The sequence below is a fragment of the Ambystoma mexicanum genome, chromosome 6p, assembly GCF_040938575.1.
Source record: "Ambystoma mexicanum isolate Mex_15411 chromosome 6p, UKY_AmexF1_1, whole genome shotgun sequence".
Lineage (NCBI taxonomy): Eukaryota > Metazoa > Chordata > Amphibia > Caudata > Ambystomatidae > Ambystoma > Ambystoma mexicanum.
Genome location: NC_090935.1, coordinates 1420036577 through 1420063439, shown reverse-complemented (window position 1 = coordinate 1420063439; position 26863 = coordinate 1420036577). Strand labels below are relative to the sequence as shown.

Below are 26863 nucleotides of genomic sequence, written 5' to 3'. Positions count from 1 at the left end.
AAAGCACTCTCCATCCAACCACCCTTAGGTTCAACTGGTTAGGGCTTGCCCTCCATTTACCAAACACCATCAAATTTCTGGGGAGGTCTACAAAAATAAAATAAAAAAACGTTGTCGGAACAATCACCCTTGTCCATGCCTTCCCTTCAGCCAGACTCCCTTGGCATCTTCTCATGTCCCCAACGGACTGGAATTTCTCTTCTGGACACTATCTTGTACTCATGAAGTGTTAGTTTCCAACTTTGCCCCCCGGTATCTCCAAAACATCAGTTTTGTGTTCCCTATGGCCCAACAACCCTCAACTGAATACTGCCAGAAGCCAATTCCACTTCAATCTCAGTACATTACAGACAGACAAAGGAGTCCATACTCTCCCATTTTTTGGATCCCATTTCATAAGTGTTCAATACAGTGCAGATACTTCAATGCTATAAAAAAAAGTGAGCACCTCACAAGGGTGTTTCAGCACTCAACCTCATCCCCGTCCCTTTCATTAACCCCCACAGCCCATTGCCACCTTTTTTTAAATGTAATGAGCTGTTTGGCTGAAGAGGTTATAACTGTACAAAAGGGCAATCTTTTTCTCTAATGACTTTCCCTTCTAGGGCCTTCCTTTTTATTTAAAAAAACCTTAGTTTTGAGCCCGGTTATGTGATTGGAGAGCTGGTTTAGGTCAGCCCATGCATGTATGGTATCTTGGGGAGACCAGGTGGCTACAATCAATTCAGACTGCAGCAGTTTTGCTCATCTGCTGGAGGAGTTCTGCTGGACTGTTGCTGCATTTTTAGGACTAGCTCTGACCACACTGGCTGGACCCTGTGCCTGGACAAAGCTCTTGATTTCCTGGATTGCCATTGTCCTTTCACATCCGCTTTGTTGGCTGAGCCAAGCTTCAAGTTCTGTGACCGCTTTCTGGGCTGTTTTACCACTCCTTCCTGATTTTACCGTTTGGCCCTCCCACTTTGGTTTTGGAAGCTGCCATTGCATGGAAGTATACTGTGTCCCGAACACCACCTTATCTGCTAGTCTGGTCAGTCCTGGGTCCCTCAACTTAGTTTTCCTCAGGGAACAGTCCTCTGTTGGTGGCCTGCTTTTCACTGTCCTTTGAACTGCTCTATGAATAAAATCCAGATTTGGTACATAAGAACATGGAGGGATATTCTTATAGAGTGCCTGCAAGACATTATCAAGAGAAATGTTTCCAGGGTTAGACTTTAGTGGGAAGAAAGATGAGAACGAAAAGCAGAAGCTCAACATATTGAAAAATACAGAAGGGTGATCCAACAAAGGCAACTGAATGGAGCGAATATTGAAAATAGGACCTCATGTCTGCATGAACTAATCTTGTGCATGGCAGCTTGCTGGCTAGGGCCTGAGACCGACTGCTGGAGGTGGAAAATTGCCATGTTATCAATAACCGTTTGCAGACAGAGAGGGGCACAGGGACGCCATTCAGGAGGAGTGAGAAGTTGCAAGAGCGACCTCTGCTGATTGGCTGACGACCTCTCAATCTCGTAGGCTAAGCGAGCTAGTAAGCACCAAGCATGTGCCGTATGCCTGGGTCCTTCTATTTTGTCCTGTCTCTCATAGCAGCATGTGTGTGGTGTGTCCTCCTGTCCTCTACGTACCGTTGAGCGCAGAGCACCTGAGCCAGGTGCTCTGAAACGCATTATTAGTAGGTAAGTGTAGGTCTGGTCGGGGTGAGTGTGCTGGGGTGGGTGGGGACGGGTGCTGGTGGGTCCTCGTGACCTCATTTTGTTTGCAGCCTCTTTGCAGTAGTAGGGCGTCCGAGTTATCCTTGACACCTCACCTGATCAGCGGTACTGTGACTGCACCCAATGTGCGGGCTTTGTGTCGGGCGATATCTAAGGGAGCGGAGCGGGTCGGTAGTGTATATGAAGGTAGGCCACGCGCACGGCGATAACCAAGCTAACTTCATACACGCCCGACCCGCTCCCATGGATTCCCGCCGCCGGCCGGGACCATCCAACCTTCCGTTATTTAGATATTGTGGGTCCGGTTTTGTGGTGTGCACTGCTAGCTGAGAGCGGGCTAGCTAGCGGCAGGCAGCGGCCAGGCCGTGGGTTCATTGTTCAGCGACAGTCCCAGCCAACACTTACCGCACGCAGTTTGATAAAAATTGCAACAGTTAAGTGTCTAGGTAACGGAGACTGGCCTGGAGGGCCCACTGAAGGAGACTCTGCAGACTGCGTGTTGTGATGCAAAGTAGTTTTTGAAATCATTAATTACTCTGTGAGATGTCGGGATACAATTCCAGAGAGAATACATTTGCTGCCCCCGCTTGGTATTTTCTGTCTTCTTTACACAAGTCTGTCACACTGTCAGCGGCAACCGTTTTCTCCACCTCATGGATGTCATGCTGTCTGCAGTGCTGCACCAGTCCATCCCCTTTATTTTCTTGGTCGGATTGGCCCACTATTTGTGAGGGAGGCTGCTATATTTAAATGTCCTGCTAGTGCTACTCTGTCTCGTTGATATTGATAGGTTATTTGTATAGCGCCTATACACACACGTGTTTCATAGCGCTTCAAGGCAAGGGAGGGAGCAAGGGAAAATGCAATGGCATTCTTACAAGGACTTGAGACATTAAGAATGTGAAATTAACTATTGTGCTAGTCCTGACATTTCAAATAGTGCAAGGGCTTTGACAATAAGTAGGGGAGGGCTGGTGGGGTGGTAGGAGATGAGACAGACAACGACTATCATACTAGGCCTGACCACATTTCTGGTAGTGCAGGGGAATGACAAAAAGGTGAGGAGGGCGGGGAGAGGAACAAACAAGCGATTATCATACTAGGTCTGACAACAATTTTGATAGGGTAAGTGCATAGAATATAGTGAGGGGAGGGGGGACAGGAGAGAGGGAAAGAAAGAAGACCGAGAAGCAGTGAGTGTGGTGAAAGAGGACGAAGCAAAGCTGGCGAAATACAGTGTGATAGAGCACATAAGCAAGTGGAGAGAGCACATCAAGTTGCAGAGGTCAGTACTGAACACATAATGTTGCAAGAGATCAGCAAGGGAAAGCCAGGATTCAAGTCGTAGATGGCCACATAGGCAATAAGCCTCGGGTACACCAATAATATCCAATTTTATTTGTCTACATTCATCTGCCTCTTCTTTTTTGCATGGATTACTCCCACCTGCATTTATCTATGGATGTAGATTAAGCTTTGCAACACTGAACATCAGTGATAAAAAATAATGTAATGATTGTAGCATAGCGCTGAATTCCATCAGCTTCGTTCTAAACTGTGTACAAAATCTTAACTGATGGGTCACAAAAAGAATGAGAATGTCTTCGCATGAACCCTCTCTGAAAATCATCGGAACAGTGAAGGTTCTTAATGTTATGATATGGCATTTATAATACGCCTGTACACAAGTGGTTCTAGGCGCGAGTTAGAATATTAGACCTTAAGTTACTGACAGTGACAGCTAGCATGTCGGCATCTAATATTTCTGCAGCTAGCAGCGCGTGCACTTCACCACACCCAAGCTCATTAAAAGGAGCAGATTTAGAGAAGCTAAAGCCTGTCATAATTTTTGTTTTCCTCTCCTAATGCGGTCGAGGAGCATGCCTGCAAATCTAGCATAATAATTACTGGTGTTATTTTACACACCGCATGGACGTTGCAGGCATATTAATTAATATGCCTGCAACATTTATATAGCGCTACAAACCCTCAGGTATCAGAGCGCTGCTTATTACCCCCCACGGTGTGTGGGGCTCATTTATCGACCTCGTAAGGATGAGTTTGGCCCTGCCGGGATTCGAACCTGCATCAGCAGGCTCTGCAAGGATGTCAAAGAGAGCGCTCTACTCGCTGGGCTATCAGACCGGCCAAGCAGAACAGCAAGCAGCTTGACGCAGAAGCCTGTGTCAAGCTGCTTCTCGGTCTCTAAAGGTATGTTTGTTGTTAATTCCTGAGATGTCGCCCTCTGACTGTTAGCATGGTTTTACTTCTTAGTGCATACATTATTTGCTTTCTCACGATCAATCAAGAGCGGGGGGGGGTAACTCACCAACACTCTCCAGTGCCAATAAAAGCTCTGACCTACTTGCTGCTTTGAAGCAATACTATCGCCAATATAAGGCCAACATTGTCAAAACAAAACGCATTTCTTGACGCTTTAGATTTTTTCTGTACACGTGGTGTGTACCTCGCTGGAGAGAATGGGACACTTATGTACAAAGGACATGGTCACTGGTGGTAGTGAGAGTCTGGCCTTTCCAAGTCTATGTCAAAAGCAGTGGTTGCAGCGAAGATATCGAATACCTCTGTCCCTTAGTACCAGCCAGAGAGAGAGATCAAATCACTCACTGGCCAGTCATTGAGGCCACAGGTTAACTGGAACGGCAGGCAGCGAGACCCCAGGTAGCTAAAAAAAGAGGAAAGGGCAAGGTTAAGCAATGTGCAGTGGAACCAACTACCTAAGAGGGGTTCTGCAAGAACTGCATGGGTGAGGAGTGGTGCCAGTCTCCAGGAGGCCCAGAGGTACTTCCTCACCCAAAAATGCTGCGTAGGGAACAGCATTCCATAGAAACCTGTGGTAGTCTGAAAGGGTGCTGAGCATAGTCAAGGATGCCAAAAGCAAAAAACTGCTGTCAAGAGCAATACAAATAGATTCCCAGAGTAGTGCAATCCGAGGGGCAGACGATTGCAAGGGTCCAGGAGAAAAATGCCAGTAAATAGTTGAGAAGGGTCCGCCAAAGAACAGTGGGAGCAATCCTAAGAGCAGTCCAAATGAACAGAGCCAAACGTCGAAATAACCAGAGTAGGCAATCAGAGTCCAGGGTACCAAATCAGTAAGGCAATCCAAACGGGAATCCGAGGAAAAACAGGCCTGAGGTCAGAAAAAACGAAGAAATCTGTGGAGCGGCGAAGACAAGGTTGAGTGCTGCACAGGCTGAGTGAAACAAACAGCTGAGAAGCGGCGCGCTCCGTTTGCGGACGGGTTTTACGGCCTTGCCATAGTGACACATCACCTGACCTCCCACGTCGATCGTGAGCGACTACAGGCGCCATCCTAGCGTCATGTAGTCGCCATGGCAACCGTTAGTGATGCAGTAACCGGTGTCACAGGAACCGCAGTCTCTGCGGCCGACAACCGGTTTCTCCAACATGGACCGCGGGGTGGAGAATCATTGAGGAGCGACCATAAAGGCGGCAGACCCGAGCTGGTTTGCAGCGGGTAAGTGCCACTCGCGGTCAAACTTGCTGTGACATAACAGTCTAGGAATGCGCAGGAGGCACAGTAGCCAATCGGAATGGTCAGACAATCTAGCCAGAGAGATGGTTTAGAAGGGCAGCATGGGGTGTTCAATAGAACACATTAGCTGTATCCGGTTTTATAATACCTCAGAAGTTAACATCGCAAAAGTGACCTGTAGGAAAGCATGCTCTTCATGTGCGTCTTTGATTTTCTATAACTTTATATTGGGAGCCCATAAAATAAATCAAACATATCAAAATAAAAAAATAAAAAAATGCTTGATTTAAGCGTTGTATTGAACTATTTAGCTAGTTCTATTTTACACATCCATTCCATCTGAGCTCCCAATCATAATTTGCAGGATGAGTGGTAAAAATGCCGGACAATACAGATAGTAAGAGAAAGGGGAGTAACGCATAGTAATGGGGGTTAACCTCGGCTGAATCCTGCAACAGATCTGGTATGAAGTAACACAGGAACATGAATTATTTGGTGTGTGTCATGCAACAGAATACAACCTCCAGGTGCACTGTACAAAAGAAAGGAACAAACAAAATGTAAGTGATAATTGGACAGGAAGCTGTGATCATAAAGCATGTACCCATGCTCCTTTAGCAAAAGGGTAGAAGGCATTACGCCAGGAGCATGGGCCTATTAATTATGCAATGAACGAGTCGCTGCCGTCAGTGGCCCACGGAGGCCAGATAACGGCCCCAAATACCCCAGTAAGGGGAATGGGTGATAGGGCCCCTCCCTCAATGATCCAACCCAACATGGAGGAGCAGCAAACAGGCTTTGAACGATAGGACGACCTTGCCACCGAGACAGACCCCATGGCCACTAACTCCCCAATTAAAAATATACCCAACAATTCACCAACACTCATCCCCCACCGCTAATAGTGCACGTTTCCCAGCCCCCACACAATCACAGCTTCCCCATCTGTTACAGATCTCACGAGTCACTGATGACCCCAACCTGTTGCTTGGTTATTGGAGTGGCCAGTGTGATTATGAAGGGAATGATGAGGCGGTCGCTCCAGAGAATCTGGATTGTGGCACCGTCGTAATTCGTTTTTTGTTGGCACACATTGAGTCTAGTGTATGTCCTGCCGTGTGGGTTGCTCTTGACTAGTTGATGTAGATTAATTGTTGCTAGTTGGCTGGCTATTTGTGTGGCTGTGGTTTCTTCATCAAACCAGATGTTGAAGTCTCTGAGAATGATCAGGTGATTGTGCTTGATGGCTAGGCTGATGAAGGCTTCCGTGAAGGAGTCTATGACGTTTGAGTGGTAAGTTGGCGGTCTGTATATCAGTATAAATTTCAGGTTTGTTCTGGGGTTTGCTGATAAGCGGAGGATTAGAGATTAGCATTTATCGATGTTTAATGGGTCTTCCAGGTTAATTTCCAGGTGTTCCTTGTGGATGATTGTCAATCCACCGCCTCTTTTGGTTTTTCTGTTTGCTTGGACGCACTTTAGTTATCAGGCAGATAGTTCATTGTCATCTAGCCAAGTTTCAGTTACAAATAGGATATCGATAACTCTGTCACATAGGAGGTTGTAGATTTCGGTGGCATGTTTGGACATTGACCTTGCGTTGATTAGATTGCAGTGGATCTTTTTGGTGTGGTTCTGTTTGTTCCTGGTTTTGATTTGTGGATGTTCAATCCGGGTGCTTCAGTAATGACGATGGTTAGTTGAGGTTCTGCAGAGGCTTCTTCTTTGAATCGATCTGTTAGATTGATAGTTGGATTGTTGACTTCTAGTGCTTTGTTGTCACGTGTGGTTTTGTGTGGATATCAATAGTGCCCTTCTGTTCTTGTGATTATATGGAGTAAGGGGGTTGGTATCATCCCAATCTCTTCTTGGGTACGCTTGTATTTCTTCCGGTTGTTTGGGGAGATTCTTTACTGGTCTCGGGATATCGTTGAAGAATCGAGGCTCTGCAGTTGTTGTGAGGTACGGTGTAAGGTATAAGGATTTTTCTCATACGATGTTTGTTCTGTTGATTGTAGTGTTTGGCGGGTGTGTTCTTTATTCAAGGCGGCTTCTACTGGAGGCAATTGAGTTCTTGTATCTGTACTAGTCGTTCCATGTTCCTGCCCTCTTTGTCTGCGTCGGGGAATATTAGGTCCTCAGTGGTAGGAGTTGGTCTGGGAATAGAGTTTACAGGGCGATTGACCGCCTGTCGTGTCTTGTGCTAGGACAATATTGAGGTTTTCCTCTTATGTTGCAATGCCAGGGCACTCTCCGAGGGTGTCCGTCCGTTCTGTTGGTTGAGGTAGGGTGTTCCTTTTCTATAAGAGGACTGTCCAAGGGAGTACTGGGCATTGGATGTGTGGCTTGGCTGTGATGGGTAACTGGGGTAGTGATTGGAGGCAATTACTAGCTTTAGAGGCTGCTGGGTGTTCTTGGGTGTTGGGCAGCCTAGGACTCAAATTATGTTAAGTACTGATAGAGTGCCCAGAGGTTTGAGATGACAAGATAATGGGAGGCTAGATTTCACTGAAGTTTATGATCCTAAATCTAAGAATAGTCTCATTTAAGAGGGTCGGGGATCGATCTAGGTTTCGGCGAGGCCAAGCAATAAGTTAAACACGTTGATTCCTGAGGTGTAAACGACAGGAAAGAGGCCTAGGCTTCCCAGAATGGCAGGCAGTGATCAAGTACCAAGATTTGGGACACCTAGATAACAGAAGGGAAGCTTATGTTTCACCAATGGGCAGGCAGTAATTAAACACCTACATTTGCTATACCTAAACAGCAGGAGAGGGGCCTGAGATTCACAAAGAGCAAGTGGTAATTAAAACATCTTGAATCGACACACCTGGATTTTCAGCCTAGGTTTTAAAGAATTGCAGGCAGTAAAAAGAACACCTAGATTGAGACACCTAGACAATGGGACAGTTTCCAATTTTCAAGGTGTGCGAATCAGGTTGATACATTCACAGTACTGTCCCCATGCGGCAAAAGCATGTATTCACAGTACTATCTCAAAATGGCACTCTCTCTGTGTGACTAAATGCAATATTAACAAATTTCAAGGCATGCGACATGGGTTAACATTCACAGCACTGTCTTAACGTGGCACTATCTAGATGTGACTCATGGCAACATTAACATTTCTCCAAGAGGCAGGCCAATATTCACAATGCTATCCTAAGGTGGCTTGGGTAATAGGCACAAATCTCACCAGTTGGGAAGCCAGTCAGTATTAGTAGCCTGCTCTGATATTTTCTGAGGGTAGGTAGAGTGGCGGGGCTTCCGGAGTACAGTGATTGCTCAACTCCCAACCCAGGCCACACCTACCTTGATAGTAGCTGCTGGTTGACAGCTGGCCACTGACTTCCCCTGCTGACACCTTCAGACACTATCTGGAGCCGCCTCTGTTGGAGCCGCCCTTTGCCTCGGGGGCTGCGCGGGCAGACGGCTACCCTGGGAAGGTGAGCTAAGAGCGTCGCTAGAGCCTATCAGGGTAGGGGCGGGAGGAGGGAGTTGGAAACTGGAAATGGAACCGGGTAGAGGGTCAGGGAGATCAGGGGCTAGGGGCCAAGGTAAGAAAATAAGGCCCTGGAGGGTCCTGGATGTCCTTAACTCTCCTGCAACGCACCAAAGACAAGTGGCATGCAGAGAGCAGTGCCGGGGCTAAAGCCAGGCAGCAAGGTCCTAGGTTTCCTAAGAATGTGAGCCCAGAGAAGACAATCAATTTAATCATGCCTTGAATATGATCTCGCTACCTTGAATATGATCTCGCTACAGTTACAGATGATCCAACATAGTCACCTAATTGGTTTACGTGATACAAACTAAACCTTGGGCCTGAGTCGTAGGAATATATACAATGATGGATCTAATGCCTTGGACGAATGCGTTATCTTCAACAAATAAGATTCAAAATTGTACATGTACTGTGGTTGGTAGGTTATGTATCCTTAAAAGAATGCAAAAGTGAAAGTTGCACGAACTAGCATTTCAACCAATAACCTTCCAACTCGTACCGAGTTGTTTTGTCTACAAAAATGACGTCATGAACGTCATACGTGGCTAGGTCATCACGACACAATCACGTCACTATTTATAGCGCCCATGTTTGCAGCAAAGCTAGTGCTGGATACCCGCTAAAGGACAACACTAACCTATTGCCTTAAGGAATAAACTTCAAGTAAGTAGATCTAATCAGAATAGATATCTCCGATTGTCCATTAGGTATAATATTGGGAGCATTACTTTATCTCGGATCCAGATAAAATGCGGAACGTTTGTGGATTTCTCCTTAAAACAAGAAATCGTGCACATCAGCACAAACACTTCCTGGGTGATCAAAGTGTTATCAACCCGCTTTTACCATCATTTTGAAAAGTGAGCTACACATTTATACACCATTCCTTTCACCATAGAAAAGGAGATCTTGTTTCTTTGGATATTGAAGAGGAAAACTTACACCATGACCATCGACTTGAGCTCAAACACTATACCTTAAGGTCAGCAATTACTTATTCCTATGACGGCTACAATGTAGTAATACAGCGAATAGCAATACGTTCATGATACATATTTTCTTGTGTGCAGAACCAAGCATAATGAATATTAACACATTGTCTCTCTAACATCTTAAAGCCTATAGACTTATGCCATAACAAAGTAGAATTGTTGTTTAAAATAAATCACTGAAAGGAACTGGAAGACTTCGAGACAATATGAGGTTTTAACTGCAGACTGTACTAAAGAATTCCAAGTATGAATTGGAGGTTGAAAGACAATGCACAATTAGATCATTGTGAAAATAAGAAATTATTGGTATTAATAAAATTACTATTATATGACTAAAACTATATTAGCTGATGTTTTTTGTAGAAATGATTTGAATTATGCCCCCTATGAAGAGAAAATATATCTTGAAAAGCGTTAGGCCTAAAAAATAAATATCATTTGTATTTAATGAAAATCTGTATTCAAAAAAGGAATTTGTGATAAGTAACTGCTGACAAGCACCATTTGAAGTGTAGGTAGTGTCAGCTTTTCCCCTTCATCAATGCCAAAGAAGTTTTTGCACTCCGGTAGAAACATCACAAACAACCATAGGAGGTTACATCATATCATTGATCAAGCCGAGGAAGAGTTGGCCATCGCGTCACTGGGCGCGGTTAAAGCCTTTGATTCAGTGCGATGGCCATGGTTGATGGCGACCCTGAAAGGATATGGCATGGGACCAGGATACATCAGATGGGTCCAGATGTTATATAGCTCCCCAGTTGCGAGAGTCAAAACAGGAACTATAATTTCAGACAAATGGCAATCAGTAGAGGGACCAGACAGGGATGCCCCTGGTCGCCCATGCTATATATTCTGGCATTAGGGCCAATGGCAATCTGCCTAAGGCAACAATACGGGGAGGTGGGGATTCGTACGACAGGAGGCACACACCTGATATCACTGTATGCAGATGATATGCTCCTCTACTTGCGCTACCCGGAGGAGAATCTGAAATATGTGCTGGAGGTGATGGACCCCTATGCCACCCTCTCGGGCATATCGGTGAACCCCGGGAAGTCTAGTGTGTTTCCCTTGGGAAGGTATAAGAGTATCCCATTAGAAAGGCTACGCATCCTGCAGATACCCTGGCAGACCGAGACGTTTATCTGGGCGTAAACATTTACCATAAGATTGAGACAGAGCACAAACACAATATGGAGAAAGCAATTGAAGGAATTAAAAATAGTATGGCGTTCTGGTCTAGATTCCCCCTTGCCATGATGGGAAGAGCAGCGCTGCTCAAAATGGTGGTTTTGACCATACTCTTGCATTTTTTTATGAATGTCCCGTATTTGATCCCCAGATGCTTTTTTCAGAGACTTCATAGCCTGTGCAGGGGCTTCATATGGCACAACTCCAAGAATAGGGTGGCCCTATGGAAACTACAGAACACATGTGATAAGGGGGGCATAAACCTGCCAAATTCCGAATTGTATTACTTGGCGGGACAGTTGTTGTATATGGCTAGATGGTTGTCTGCGGAGGACTCGGCAGAAGCTAGGCTTTTGCAAGGTGATTCAACCCCATACTTCCTAAGAGACTGTGTGGCTGCATAAAACTAAAATGGCGGGGAAGGGGAGACTACTGGTGTTGGGCTGGAAAGTTTGGCGCAGAGCATGGAGAACGGTAGGTGACCCAGACCCGCTCTCACAGCAGGCTCCGCTGGGGGTGCTATGCGGGGAAGACTCCCAACTGTTCAAAGGGGTCTGCAGATACTGGGAACCGGTGGGTCTAGCTACCCTCGGAGATATATGGCAGGAGGGGGAGGCATTGGAATTTCAGAGGCTGCAGGATGAGACAGGGGTGCATAAAGGCCAATATATTACTTACACCAGTCTCATGAAACTGGTGAGGGAGAGGTGGCTCGAGACGGTACTAGCGAAAGTGCCTGATGCCACCCTGGAAATGATGTACGATGTCTCGGAGGGTGGGCACTAAATATCTCGGATATATGAGCTCCTGAGTGCAAAGGCAGGGAAGGAGCTGCTTCAGCTGAGGCTCGACTGGGAGGAGGAGGTGGGAGAACCCAAGACAGAGGGACAGTGGGATAGAGCCCAAAGGTACCATAAGATGGTGTCCCGGAATGCGAGACTCCACAAATCCAGCTTTATGTCACCCACAGAGCTTATCTGACCCCCAGAAGAATAGCTAGGTTTGGAGGCTCGGATATACAGAAATGCCCCAGGTGTGGGGAGGAAGAGGCAGGGCTGCTGCACATGTTCTGGGCCTGTCGAGAGGTGCAGACATTCTGGGAAGAAATAAAGACGAGAATGGCCAGTGGGGGAGTGGTGCTTGATGTGAGGTCTGCTTGGGCGTTTCCCCAGGCCACATAATTCAAAACATATCAGCAAGATGAAGGACCTGGCCTATATCTTGGCCAAGCGAAGAATTGCAATGTGCTGGAAAGCGGCCCAATAGGCCCAGAGTGGAGATGTGGTGGGCAGACCTCCTGAAATGGGCAGAAGCAGAAACTGCGGTATGGTATGAAGCTGTCACTAGGGGGGAGAGGAGGAAGTGGGCTCCTTGATAGCCTGGAGGCAACTGGTGACCTCAATGGCAAACCCCCACCAGGTCAATCATGAAACGGAAGACTCAGACGAGTTGACAAACACTGAGATACCTGAAAATGCTCATGCAGATGGCACGGATAAGACGGCTCAAGTTTGTAGGGGGGAGGACGGAAGATAACACTATATAATGTGATGCCTTGATATTGAATATGATCGTCCTAACTGGTTGTAATGTTTGGTGCGTTTGTTTAAAATAATAAAAATTGTTTTTAAAACAAAAAAAAGAAGTTTTTGCACTGCCCTAAAATTGAGACTTGCACCCTCCCAGAACATTTTATATGCAAATTCACATCCACCCTTAAGCATTTGGAGAAAGAAGAGTGGTATGCTGAACTGAATTGGGGGTTATCATGTATATGTGTGTAGAGGCCGGGGAAGGAGTTCAACCGGTTTATCCGACTATCACAAATCTTTATTGCGGTATCCGTTGTCAAGAGTTCGGTTACTGCTAGAAGTCGACTTTTGGGTTCAGTCATATAGTAAGTTTCTCAATTATTTTCCATAGCTTTGTGGATCTGGAGTCAAGACAATGCTCCAGATAAAATTCAGGTGGGAGCATTTCACTCCCCATTTTTAAACTTTGAGAGCAAATGATGTTTCAAGTGAGTAAAAATTAGTTCTCCTTTGCAAAAAAGTAAAATGTATGCAAATCCAGCCAACATGGGAAAAAAAAGTTGGAAGTCATTATCTTGTGGTAGCACATTGTGACAGAAAAACAGGTTTCACACACTTCACAGATACAGCACAGGGTGCTGTAGCACAGACACCATCTCACAAATGGAAAATATGAGCACGAACACCATGAGCTTTTTGATGATTCCCTCACACAGTGCGTGTATGTAATAGTGGAGGTGCACACCTGTCTTGTTAAAATGGTTAAGATACAAGTAATAATGGATTTTAAAGCAATTTGGGTGCAGAGGAGGTAACGCAACCTTGACACGAGGTTGGAAAACCTGACAGTAAACATTTTCTCCCTGCACCTGATGAAGGGAGTGTTTTCCCGAAATGCGTTCTGCTGCATTTAAAAAGAAAGTTAATACATACTTGTCTTTGGCAGACTGGATACAGTTAGCTTAATAAAGGTGTAAGCCTGATTACTTCTGGTTTGCAATTATTCGAGAAACACTGATCTTGCTTGCATAATCACACAGGCTTTTGGCACATAAGGGTGGAGGAGACTGCTGCACTCTCTCTCCATTAGTCCTTTGGAACTTGCAGTGAACAGAGAAAAGTTGATGGACGGAGCCCTGACGGCAAGAGTGGAATGCAGGCCAAGCTGTGCTTTCACTGAGCAAGGTAACTTAAATAGCTAGGTTTGCAACCCACTTACCATCTAATTAGCAAACAGAGTTCCATAGCAAATTATGTTGTGCCTTGGAGGAGGAGCAAATCCAGTCTGTACATCGATGGATCTACTGCCCTACCATCACTGTAGTTAGCCTCCAGAGTGTGCTTTGCTCTAGGATTATGAATACATTATATATTGGCACCTACAGTAGAGAGAGCTGGCCAAATTGTTTTCAGAGCCGTCTCAACATATCTATTTGTGTCGATTCATGCACTTGACCTTTTACGGACACTCATGCAGGGCTTGCAAAGTATTTTCGCCCACTCACATAGTCGAGTAGATTTTAAGAAGGGCCATTACCAATTGCAGGGGATGTTTGAAACTTCTATTTAAACTTTACTTTGTTTGCAGTAAATGTCAAATTAAAGTTTCTGTGCAGGGTTGGCCTCTGGGTGGCAGCAGTGTGCCAATAATTTAAAGTGGGATTGTGGTGAGAAGCACCATTTTACAGAAAAAAACATTTAAATTGGTTGTCATCCGTTGCCATGGGTGTAATGCATTTCTCTTTGGTGGAGCGGGTTAACTGAGTTACTCAACCTGCAGGTCTAGTGGAATTTTAAAGAACTTGCAAGGTCTGACATCTCACCAATACCTTACTTCAGTGGTACACACAGCTGGTGCATTGATGTTCTTTTTACTTGTATGGTACAAGTAACTCCTGGTGGCGTTAAAAACAGAACATTAACAAACAAATCCATTTGATTAGCAAACAAAAACTTTTTCATGAGCAAACACTAATAATTAATTTTGGAAAATTAATGTATGCCTTGCTCCTCACAGATGGAACGAATATAACAGAGTAAATAGTCCAAATACGTAGGCTAAGTCAAATCAGTAAATCCGTTCATACAAGGAATTCAACTTTGGAACAACAACTGTACTTATAAGAAATGCACTCAGATACCTCAGGGTTCGGTGCGCTATTTAAATAAACAAATACAAATGATTTATGTACCAAATCCCAGGCACTGTACAGTTGGTTCACTTACTAAAGCATGTCGCAGAAGTGGATGTTAATATAATACAGGGGGATAAGTCTCACAATACGCCCGTCATCATTCCTCTACAATGGTCTGGACACTTGATGTATTCTGTATGTATTTCACTTTGGGATACAAACAAACCTGGCCAATTATACAGTGAAGCAAAAAGGACTGTTTTGAGTTTTGATAGCAAAACTGTCTTTTGGTGATTAATGAAGTTCTAGAACTAGTACTAATTAATGGTATGCCAATGTCTGATAGAATAGTTCATAGCTGGGGGCGTGGCTTGGAGCGCCATCGATGTGGCTGCTCCGTTGAAGCCTCCCGTGTGAAGCCCGCCGTGCGAGCCCAATAATGCAGCTTTCCGAGATCCTACCGAGGCTCCAGTAACACCGGGGGCCGTCTGAGGATATGGAGCAGTGATTCCCCAAAAATCAGAGCATACCGCTCCCCGGGGACCCAGCGGGACCAACGTCTCCTCGCGGCGTGGGACTCCGCATATCCAAGATGGCGGGCGCTCTCGGCCCACGGACCCAAAGACGGCGCTGTGACCTTCGGAGGTGGCCCTGTGCTTGAGGGCCTACCCCCCCCACTCGCCCATCCAGCACTGAGGCTCCCGACACCGGGACGGCGGGAGAGAAGTCCGCTCTTCGCTCCGGTGCGAAGCCAGCTCTTCACCACTGGCGCAATAGCGGAGGACTGCCCGCGGCGTGGCGCCCGACACCTGCTCGGAGGATTGGTGCTGGAGGTGGGGACCGCAGCACTTCTTACCTGGGAGCCCGCCGCGGTCGCCGGCTCTTTGGTCTCCTCCTGCGGTCTTCCCCCGCCTGCCGGGCTCCGCACTGGAAGGCGCCGCCGACACCAGCAGCTGCAGGCCTGCGGCCTGACTCCAGGGGGGGTGCCCCGGCCCATTTTGACTTTGGTCCCACTTCCGTGGACCCCAGCTATCCCTTGGGTGTTGCCCCGCCCGGGGGCCCAAGCCTGCATTACCCTCCCGCCGAGGGCTTCTTCTGCGTGGGGCGGCCCGGGTGAGGGGTCACCCAGCGGCCTGAGGGCCCCCCACCGGCGCCGATTTGCCCCGTCCGGAGCCAGCCTCATCCCATCTCACCCGCAGCGGACTCCCCCCCCCTCCCCCCCCCCAACCCTCCCCCGCTCCTGAGGGAATCCACGGCCGGCTGAGCCGTCACACATCCTGCCCTGTTGGGGGAAAGCCCTGGGCCCTCCTTGAGGCCCGCATTCAGGACTCCGGGCGGAGGAGACTCTGTGGTGGGCCCCTGAGGACTCTTCTTCCTGGGGCGCCCCGGCCCATCTTGCTCCCCTCGTCGCTGCTGGCTGCCTCCTGAGCTACCCTGGTGGGCGGTCTCCGGACCCACTGCTCCTCGCCTTGGGACAACACCCACAAGACAAGACCTTGGGCTGATCAAGCTGAACATAAGTAAGAACATATCCTTCCACTTAATCCCATCTCCCACCTCTCTCCTGGCACTATGTCCAAACAAGCGAAAGTCACAAAAAATGCGGACATTGCCGCCATGCTGACGGCGTCAGACAAGGGGAGGAAGCCCGATACCGCCGGACCCGCCATACAAGACCAGCAAAAGGAGGGCGATCCCCCGGCCACCAGGGGCGACCTACTAGCATTTATGGCGGACATCAAAGCCGAATTCAGAGCTTGCATGACAGAGCTATCCACCAACCTGGAACAAACCAACAATAGAGTCGCCGAGGTGGAGCAGAGACTGGGAGAGGTCGAGGACCACACAACAGCACTGGACGAAGTCCAGCAAGCAGTTAGAGCCCTTCAGGACAGATGTGAAATTTTGGAGTTCAAGCAGGAGGACTTGGAGAACAGGGCCTGACGCAATAACCTCCGAATCCGGGGAGTTCCCTCCTCGGTCTCGGATAAGCAACTGGCGGAATACGTGGGGGGATTTCTTCCAGGCCCTCCTCCCGGATCTGGACAAGCACCTACTATTGCTGGACCGCACCCACAGGTTCTGCCCTCGCTGCGGGGTGGAACCAGACCCACCCCCAGATGTCATCACCAGGGTCCACTTCTATTCGACTAAAGAGGCCATATCCGCCATCAGCCGCTCAAAGGATGAGCTCACCTTCTTGGGCTCACGCCTCCAGATCTACCAGGATCTCTCTCTCCTAACCCTTCAGAATAGGAAAGCTCTTCGACCCCTAACCCTCTTCCTTCAAGAACGCCAGGTCCGATACAGATGGCTCTTTCCAACAGCCCTGCAATTCTCATTCAAAGGCTCCCTGCGGAGAATTGCCCATCTAGAAGACGCCAACAAAATCATGAACCCCTCCTCCCTCGTGGGGGCCACCCCGTCATCCTCGGAGGCAACAGATAACCAGGAGCACTCCCCCGCCCCGCAGCCCAAGCGACCCGCATGGTCTAGGACCGCCTGGAGCAACAGAAGGTGGTGAAAGGCACACAGGCAGATAACAGGAATCAATCCCACACGATCAAGTCAGGGGCCTTGGTACCCTACACAATTACTTGCCCAATCCGAAGCAATCGTAGGTTCTCACAGCTTGATCCGGCGGGCTTCACTTACGGCTCATGCCCATTCCAAGGTTCGTTCCACCTTTATGTCCTTGGAAATTCAAGTCACTTTAATGTTGCAACTGGCCCCGTTGGCCAAGGGGAAGGCCGCACTCACAATGTCGACCTCCCCGCCTGTTAAAATGTTAGCCCCCCCGTTGGGGCCTCTCGTTAAAACCCCAAGAGCAGGACATCTCAAGCGTATCCAACACCAAAGATGGCATCTGACGACCTACCCCCCAACCGCCTCGCACCAAAACTCAATACAGCGGGGTTCCCGACCCAAGAAGCTCAGACATTACAATGCCTCTCGCTAAACGTCAACGGGCTGAACTCCCCCACTAAGCAGAAATCGATCCTCCAAAAACTACAGGATGAGGACGCCGGAGTGGCAATGTTGCAAGAGACTCCCCTCCTCCCAGCGGACTTTGGGCGTCTTCGATCACGGCTATACCCACTGCAGTTCCTCGCCTCCGGGGATCCAAGAAGGGGGGCACAGCGATCCTCTTCACGAAATGCCTCAACCCCCAGATCTTGGACTCAATATCGTGCCCAGAGGGTTGCTTCATGGCAGTAAAATGCCTCCTGCTGGGGGATCTATATACTGGTCTCCATCTATGGGCCCAATTGGGGACAGGCAAGCTTCTTTGATTCCTTGGGTTCCGCCCTCTCGAGCTTCACGGAAGGCCAGACGATTCTGGGGGGGATTTTAACGGAGTGCCGGACCCCACAAAGGACAAATCTCACCCTCCGGCCCCTGGCGATTTTGCCATAGCCCTCAGCCTCCTACACTTATTTAGAACTCTGGATGTGGTGGATGCGTGGCGGGTGCTTCACCCCGCCGAGAGGGACTTCTCCTTTTTCTCCCATGTCCACCGAACCTTCGAGGATAGATCTCCTCCCGACTTCGCCTCAAACCCTCTCCGCAGCTAAGGATATCTCCATCGGCCCTATCATTCTGTCAGACCACGCACCGATAATCATGGAGCTTCAAACCCAGGACCCCAGACCCAACCCCACGCGCAGATGGTCACTCTATGACTCCCATCCTTAACGACATGCTGGCCAAGGATAGGATTGCAAATAACTGGGATGCGATGAAAGCAGTGATCAGGGGAGCCCTGATAGCCCAAGGGGTGGCGTTCCACCACCAGCGCCGACAGACCAGGCAAACCCTCGAAAAAGACCTGCAATCAGCGGAGGAGGCCCGGAAAAAGAAGGGGTGGTCGCCCAAATCTCACCGAGCTGTCCGTATAGCCAGAAAGAATTTGGAGGCCCACTACGCTGATCACACTGCACAGTTGATGGCCAAGACTAGGCAATTCTACTACGCCAAAAGCAATAAAGCTAATAAGCTCCTAGTAGCCAAACTGGCCAAAACAAGACGTGCTAATACCATCGTGGGGCTTCGAGACCCGCTGGGTAAGACACACTATGGCGAACTAGAGAATCAGCGGTTGGCAGTGGACCACCTGACTCAAGTAATGACTGCGCCCTTGCGGGACCACTCTCGACAAGAGGAATACCTTCGAGGGACAGTCCTACCACACTTGCCTACTGCAACGAGGGACATCCTTGAAGCCCCAATAACGGACGAGGAGGTCGATGAAGCCATTAAAGCTCTCAAAACCAGACGGCTTCACATCCAGATTCTACAAGATATTCAAACCCCAGCTAATCCCCCCTATGGTAACACTCTTCAACTCATTCAAGGAAACTGGGTCAGTGACACCATCGATGCAAGAGTCCACAACTATCCTCCTCCCCAAGCCCGGGAGGGACCCCAAGGATCCAGCCTCGTATAGGCCAATTGCCTTGCTGAACATAGACGCGAGCCTCTATTCCAAGATCCTGGCCAACCGGCTTTCACACATCCTTCCGACCCTAATCCATCCCGACCAAACTGGCTTCATTCGGAACAGAGCGGCCGGGGACAATATCAGAAGAACCCTGAACCTGGTTGAAATCACCCACCGGTCCGCCCAGGGTATCGCATTGATGGCCTTGGATGCCACCAAGGCGTTCGATAGAGTTGACTGGACATTCATGAAACTCACCCTGGGTGCCTTTGGCTTTGGCCCAACCTTCCAATCTATGGTGATGGCCAACTACGCATCCCCCAAAACCCTCTTGAGAATCAACGGCTTGCTGTCATCCCCGATCCCCATGTCCTGCGGAACGAGACAGGGCTGCCCTTTATCCCCCCTCCTCTTCGCACTAACGATGGAGCCGTTTGCCCAAAGAATCAGACGGAATGAGTTTATTAAGGGACCCCAGGTCGGGCTCTCCCAACATAAAATCGCTCTGTACGCCGACGACATTCTTCTGATTCTCTCAAATCCCAATGCCTCAGCCAAACACGCCCTGGAGGAAATAGCCAACTTCGGAAAGGTCACTGGCTTTGCTGTCAATTTCTCTAGGTCAGTGGGTCTGGGCGTAGGCCTTCGTCAGGAGGAACAGGAGGCCGTGTCCAGGCTGTGCCCGATCAGGTGGGAGAAACCAGCTATCCCTACCTGGGAGTCCATATACCAGCGAACCCAAAGGACACATACCAGGCTAACTTCCCCAGATTATTCAGCGAGTTGGAGGGAGACCTGAGGCGCTGGTCCAGCCAGGAAATCTCTTTAATGGGGCGGATCACGGCCGCAAAAATGAACCTGCTTCCGCAGTTTCTCTATGCCTGCTACGCCCTGGCGGTGGCCATCCCTAGGCAGGCGCTCCAGGACCTACAAAGGAAAATGCTCAGGTTCATCTGGAGAGGCAGGAGAGCCAGGATCCCCCTCAAAACCCTGCTGGGGAGTTCTGAGGTTGGGGGTTCCCGATCTTCAGGCTTATAGGATGGCAGCACAGCTAGCACACATTCATGCCTGGCAAATCCTCTCGGACCGCCCTAGATGGGTAGACCTGGAGCAAGCCCAACTGCCGCTCCCCCTGCAATTCCTCCCACACATCCAGGCCCCCCTGAGAGATCACTGGAAGACACTCCTACTAACTACTAAACATACGCTGAGCTCATGGGACTGGGCCCTGAAACAAAAAGGCATCCCAAGAGGACAAGGCCCTCTCTCCCCCATTTTCCACAATCCAAACTTCTCCCCGTGGTCAAACCCCCGGAACTTTCAGAACTGGATCGATGGAGGCCTAGAGACCCTGGAGCAACTATATGCCGGGAACGTCCCACGCACCTTTGAACAATGCAAGACGATGTTTAAACTTCAGGAAAGGGACAGATTCACATACTGCCAACTCCATCACTGGTGCTCTCACCCCCAGACTCTCCAAGCGGCGGTCCGCCCTCTCACCACTCTGGAACTAATGCTGAAGGATCTGCCATCCCGGGGTAGGATTTCATCCCTGTACAGACGCTTCCTGACCGACTTCTTGAACGTACGGACACGAGCCATGGCCCAATGGGAGGCCGACCTGGGCCACCCGCTCGAGGACCAAGCCTGGGTAGACATTTGGACCCGCACCCACTCCTCATCCACCTGTGTGACCAATAAGGAATGTGCATATAAGCTATTGCTTCGATGGTACTACCCCCCCTCAGATTATACCACATGAACCCCCAGGTCGACCTTTCCTGCTGGAGCGGATGCTCCCAACCGGGCACCTTTTTTCACATGTGGTGGACTTGCCCCAAGATCCAGCGATTTTGGAAACAGTGCCTGACGACAATCACATCACGGGGGCTTCCCTCCCCTTGGAGCCCGAGACAGTTCTACTGGGGGTCCCGACCCCTGGGGTCTATCCACGCTCTGGGAATAGAGCGAAACTAGTGACACAATGCCTCCTGGTGGGCAAAACCGTGCTAGCCCGCTTCCGGAATTCCCTGGATGGCCCGTGCGAGGCCCATTGGTGGGGTAAACTTTGGGACATCCTGATTGCGGAAAAGGTGACCGCGGCTAGGGTGGGGGTCCTGCACCGCTTCCAGAACCTATGGGCCCCAGTGCTGGAGTTCGATCAGCGTTTTCCCGCCTTAACATTTAAACCCCTCAGCGCGCAATGTACTTTGAGAGACAAAGGGCCTACTTGAGGGGTGGGGCCTACAGAGGGCCAGCCATCTGGGGTCTGAGAACGAGGGGGGAGCGAGGGGTTCCAAAAGGGGAGGAGGGGAGCTGAACATGAGCGAAGAAGAAATAATTTTGGTGTAATATCCTTATGCAATGTGTTATGTAAATTGTCCTGCCTTGGTTTAAAATAAACATTTAAAAAAAAAAAAAAAAAAAAAAAAAGAAGAATAGTTCATAGCAGTAAGGGCTCCATGCTGTTAAGGATTCCAATCGGGCGTCGCACACTGGACCAGGACACTTGGTCTTAGCATGGGATGTGGTGCTCAATAGGAATGAGTTTTCTTTAATTTCAACTAATTCAAATTGAGCCGCTACCTGACCCGTTTCACACCCCCTTTTACAAATACTACAAATACCCCTGGTCACAATGGACCATGAACCAGGCCGGTTGGTGAAAATGCAATATTTATTTATTTTTAAAATTCAAAGAAAATATCACATACATTTTAATATTGGGCAGCAATCACTGATGGGGTGATAATTACAATGAAAACCACTGATATATACTTGGGTAACCTTCTAGTAGAACCGATCCAAAGCAGAATTGAATAGGAGCACTTTTTGAATTAGGAGAGATAGCACCCAAGTTAAGATTTCCCCCTGCAATGTTCCCTCAACCCACACATTCTGAGTGGATTGAAAGAAGCAACAGGTAGTCAGGAATATTGTGCAGCAAACCGAATCAAAATCCGACCTTTCCTCACAAAATAAGACATTGGCTATCTTCAGTTGTGGGGGCAAGCATATAGTTTAGTTCAGGTAGGGAAATCCCACCTTAGTATAGGGCAAGTTGGGCCTTCTATCATCCCAACACTTGATTTAATAAAGTATTTTACTTTGAACTTTAGTGTGTTGTCTGCGTCTTAATTCCTGACGCCTCTACAACGCTCACTTAGCACTACGGCAATAATGCCTTTTGAGAATCACATGCTGGCTGCGCCTCACGATACACGTCCTGTTTTAATGCCATCTTGTTTTTGGCAGTCTAACTGCCATTCCAGGATACAAACTTCAAAATAGGATCATGCACGTTTGCAGAGTCTGGCCATTGACTCCCAGTTAGTGCTGTGGTGTTCCTAAAACTGGATTTGGGGCTGTCTGGGTCCAATACACATTCCCAGAAAATGCTTGCTGCTGGGCAAATGTTGGACAAGTTGGCTGTCCATGAGTGCACAGCCTCTGCATGTTTTAATGGTACAGATCCCTACCCCCACAGGTGGGGTGGGGTCAGGTAACCCACTCACCTGAGCCCCAGCCCATATGTAGGGTAAGAGTAGGGAATACAAGTCACTCTGGATGTTATGAGAAACCTAAAAGGTGCCTCACCGGCTAGTCCCCAGAGATCTGTCATCCAGGTAACCAGGACACAGCCATCACTATTGGATCCAGTTCCTGAGGGTGGACCAGTAGGGGAGGATCACCTGGATGGGGCGGGGGGGGGGGGACTTTGGTGAGTGGGATACTTAGAAGCTCTACCCTCCGCGACACAAACATTTTCTTACACCGTGAAAAACAATGGTCTAACACCAAGGCCATTTACCCGACGTTTCCCAACACCAGGGTTAGGCAGAGTCAGGCAATTGAAAATAACTACACACACCCGACAGCCCTTTGCCTTCCCCAAAAGGGATAAAAGGCGGACCACGAGAGCACACTCATCAAGGACAAACGCACAATGAAGCAGCTATTCCAGGACAGCAGTTCAAACGAAGAGGAAAGCCGGCGAGACCGGAAAGGAAAACAAGGAGGGAAGTGCCCTTGCTCTGTTCAACCCCAACCCACGAAGTCTCTGTGAAAGGAATCATAAGACCTGGAACTACAGCCGACGTGTGGTGTAACAGATGCCAACGGTACACAACACCATGCCACACTGATGACTGAGGCAGGAAGGTGCGCCTGCAACCGTGGTACTGTCCTCGACTCACAACATGACACGACAAGGAGGTTAGCACAGCTGGTTAGACGGTGGTAGAACCGATAGTAAACCGGACGGTGTTGAGCGAAGGTTGCAAACAGCAACTTATGAACAAAGAACTTGCGTACTAGTGAACTTTTAAAGCCCCGGGAAAGATCAGCTGCAGAGTGGTCTGCCGCCAGATGGGAATACATTGGAAAGACTCTGGCTGGTCCCCTTTCCTTGTGAACATTATAGTAACAAGAGGCTGTAGGAAAGGCCAACAAAGTTAAGGTGGTCATACAAGGGTCAAACCAAAATCCCTTGTACAATTGAAGGTCCTTAACCCATTACCAAAGTTTAGACATTGTTAAACCGGTGTGTGCGCCCTGCTGAGGGAAACACTGCCAACAGTGAATGTGTGAACCCTGACTGGGGCGTTGGGTAAAGCTAAGTGAAGTGAACCCTGCAAGGTGTTACAAGTGAACTGTGTTCCATTGGCAAATGTTAACCCGGCTGAGGGATGCCCGTGAATGAGAGCAAACCCTAACACCCCATAAACATTGTGTCGACAAGTGTGAACCCGGCTGAGGGATGTCCACAGTGCACGGTTGTTTAAAAGACATTGAGATTCTTGAATGTGACAAGTTGCTGATATTTTGAATGAAAGGCCGTAGTGAACCAGACTAAGAGAAGCCAACGCTGCAAAAAGGCTCGGACACGGTTGAGGGGGATCCACGGGTGAAGTGAAATCACCCAACGGGAACTTTTGTTTTGTTGTTTATAGCACATCATGCCCTCTGAGGCAAGAGACTTTGTGCAAAAGAGACTTGGCCACGGGAGGCCCTGATATTTTGGAAATTAACTATAAGCTTGTGCTGGAGAAGCCCAGGAGTGTGCTGTGCTCGAGAACCACGCCTTGTCCGGTGCTAAAAAAACATGGGTAATGGAGATCCCAGTTAGAACATCCTGACTTATTTTGTGAACATTTCTTTCTTTTCTTATGAACATTATCACACACTATTTTGTAACTTAACGGTAAGCATTGGCAATATTTTTTTTTTAGTATAGGCCTTTTTTTATTTGACAATAGGCCACTAGGATTGCCTAATTTGATGGTTGTAGCTTGCGCCAGTCTTAGATTTAGGTTTAGATTAGGAGTTTTTCTCACCCATTTATACAGTTTAATAATCACACTTTAACTGTGATCACTTGCGTCTGTCTTCACTGTTGCCACCATGAGTTCCTTACAATGACACCCACTGAAACCAAAACTTCAAAGACTGAAGACAATGCTCAGTAGAGCCAAAGGACTGCTCCTAAAGGACCGGCAATACCCAAGCAAGCCACCTCGGAACATCTGGACCACCTTCTGCAGCAAGTTGTGGGCTTCGTCAGGGTGCCTTTCCTCCCTACTGATGAGCCCAGTCTCACGTCTCCGCATCCCAGGGGCTGGACAGCAACATCAACAAGCAGGACAGTGCTGCCATGCTCGGACACCATCTCATCTGGAGGCCTGGTACTTTGCACATTGGCATTGTGGAAAAAGGAACTTGGTCTGCTTCTGATGCTCCTTAGCAAGAAAGGCCTCCATCATGCCTGGAGCCAGAGTTCTACCTCCTACAAGATCTCAGCCTGCCCCGAAGCCGACCAGGTACACCCGCCAACTCTCAGCCCATGCATTATCTTGGGAGTGTTCTAGGTTCATGGGCATTGGGAGGGGTCACAGTAGCCATTTTTTGTGATCCTTAAGCTGGTATATGCCCGAAATCATGACATCTGCGGGAGATTGGAACCAAATATAGTCCCTGCACCCGCAACCCCAGACTTTGTGAAACCAGACCAAAAAGTTTGAGTAATTGGTCCCGGCAATTCCCACTTATCTGGGTGCAGTTTTGCCGGTAATCTGAGCAGGGGGATGGAAGAAGGGGAAGGGTAATATAGACTGCTTAGCACTTGTGGTGCCTTACTGTGGGTGGTAGAGTTCTGGTCGAAGATTACTTCCTGGGCACTCCTCAGCGACTAGAAATAGAAGTGAATACTTCCCTTTTGGTAAATCCATCTTTCCCAATCAGTGTTTTACACTTTAAAAACCTACCAGTTTGCTTTTGCCCAGTTTTGCATTAGAGGAACTTTTGGACTTAGTTAAACCATAATCAGGTACTTACCTGCTAACTAGTTCCTCTGGAACACTGGTACTTTGAGCTGTCTGGCTAGGGAATGTTGGGATGCATGCCCAGCTCCCCCAACCCGTGCGCCAACAGTTCAGACTGAGAGCCATGCGTTAAACATTTCTGTAATTAGTAAAATGAAGTAGCAGGGGTGAGACGGAGGTGTATGCAAGGGATAATGGATGCAGTGTAACAGATGTAGGGGTCGTAGACAGCAGGTATCTCAAGTTGGTAAGCATGCTGACCCACCGCCATTTTGGAAGTTAAGCCCAGCCTGGCAAGGACTCCGTACTAGAGAAAAATAGTTAAAGACCTTCAGCAGTAGCGTCATTTTCATTCCCATTCCCCATTTTAGCCGGTAGATAAGAAGATAATTTCACCAATGAAAACACAACCCTCCATTGTTCACACTGCAGGCCCAGGTCAGTTGAAAGGAATGTAAACAGCAAAGCCCGGGTAAGGTTGCCCCTATCCCTGAAGGACGATCTCATGGGAGGAAGAGCAGAGGTCTGGAGGTGCCAAAACATTGATCTCAGATTTAGAGCACCCATGTCCCCAACCCCCCAGTCATCATCCTATTTGAACTACCAGATGCCCACTATACGAACTCCTACATCCCTCAGTGACCGATTGATTAGTGTGTCCACAGTGGACAGCCTGTGGGGTGTGGGGGGCGCAGATGCCAAGGGGGGGGGGGGGGCACAATCAGAATGCCTTGCGATTTGTACTGCGCGGTGGTAACACATTTAGGTCAACGGGTAGGCACCCTGGGGGTGCCTGGGATCGAACTAAGCTCCTTGCATTCCTCAGAGCCATCTTGACCTCAAGAGGATCCACTGAGCTAATGTTCAATTACCAGGTGCACATCACGTGATTGAAATATCGAGAGGAGTTTTTTTTTTCTCCATCTAGATAAACAATTGTGTTGCTAGGGTGTAAAAGTAACAAGGCCAAGGACCACATGGAAGAAGATCGACACAAACTGCAGCCAATCATATGGAGGTCGATGAGGGGCTGACATTTAGATCAAGAAAGCGATGGACCATGGATGATGTTGACTAACAAAGGGATTTACTGATGGAAGGCAGACAGAGAGAAGACCGACATCTCAGTTACCCTCACATGATCGTCTCTATTTTTTTTTAACATTCTTTTACAGCCTTAAGAAAGCGAGGGTAACATAATGGGACAAGAATATTGATCACTTTGGACTACTGCGTGGGACTCCGAGTCCCCCTCCATGATTGACACCTTTCAAGAGTCACAGAAATCCAGATGCTATGGATCGAGACTTCCTCTCAGGCTCTGGGAAATCCAAAATGGATTGAACCCATCTATTTGAGAACCCGATTTGACACAAATATTCGAGATTATACAGTAATAAGGCCCTCCACCATGACAGCGACCCTGTCGGGCAACGCTGCCCCTCATGGCTGTCTGCAATGTCAGTAGAGCACCTGCTGGGCAACTCTACCTTGGGAAGTCGGTGCCCCTGA

General features: G+C 48.4%; 1 protein-coding gene across 2 annotated transcripts in view; it reads right to left on the bottom strand.

Annotated features, from left to right (window-relative positions):
- The window catches only part of LIN54 (lin-54 DREAM MuvB core complex component), an 825244-nt gene that overhangs the window by 671293 nt on the left and 127088 nt on the right, over window positions 1-26863 (bottom strand). The gene's annotated exons all lie outside the window — the stretch shown is intronic.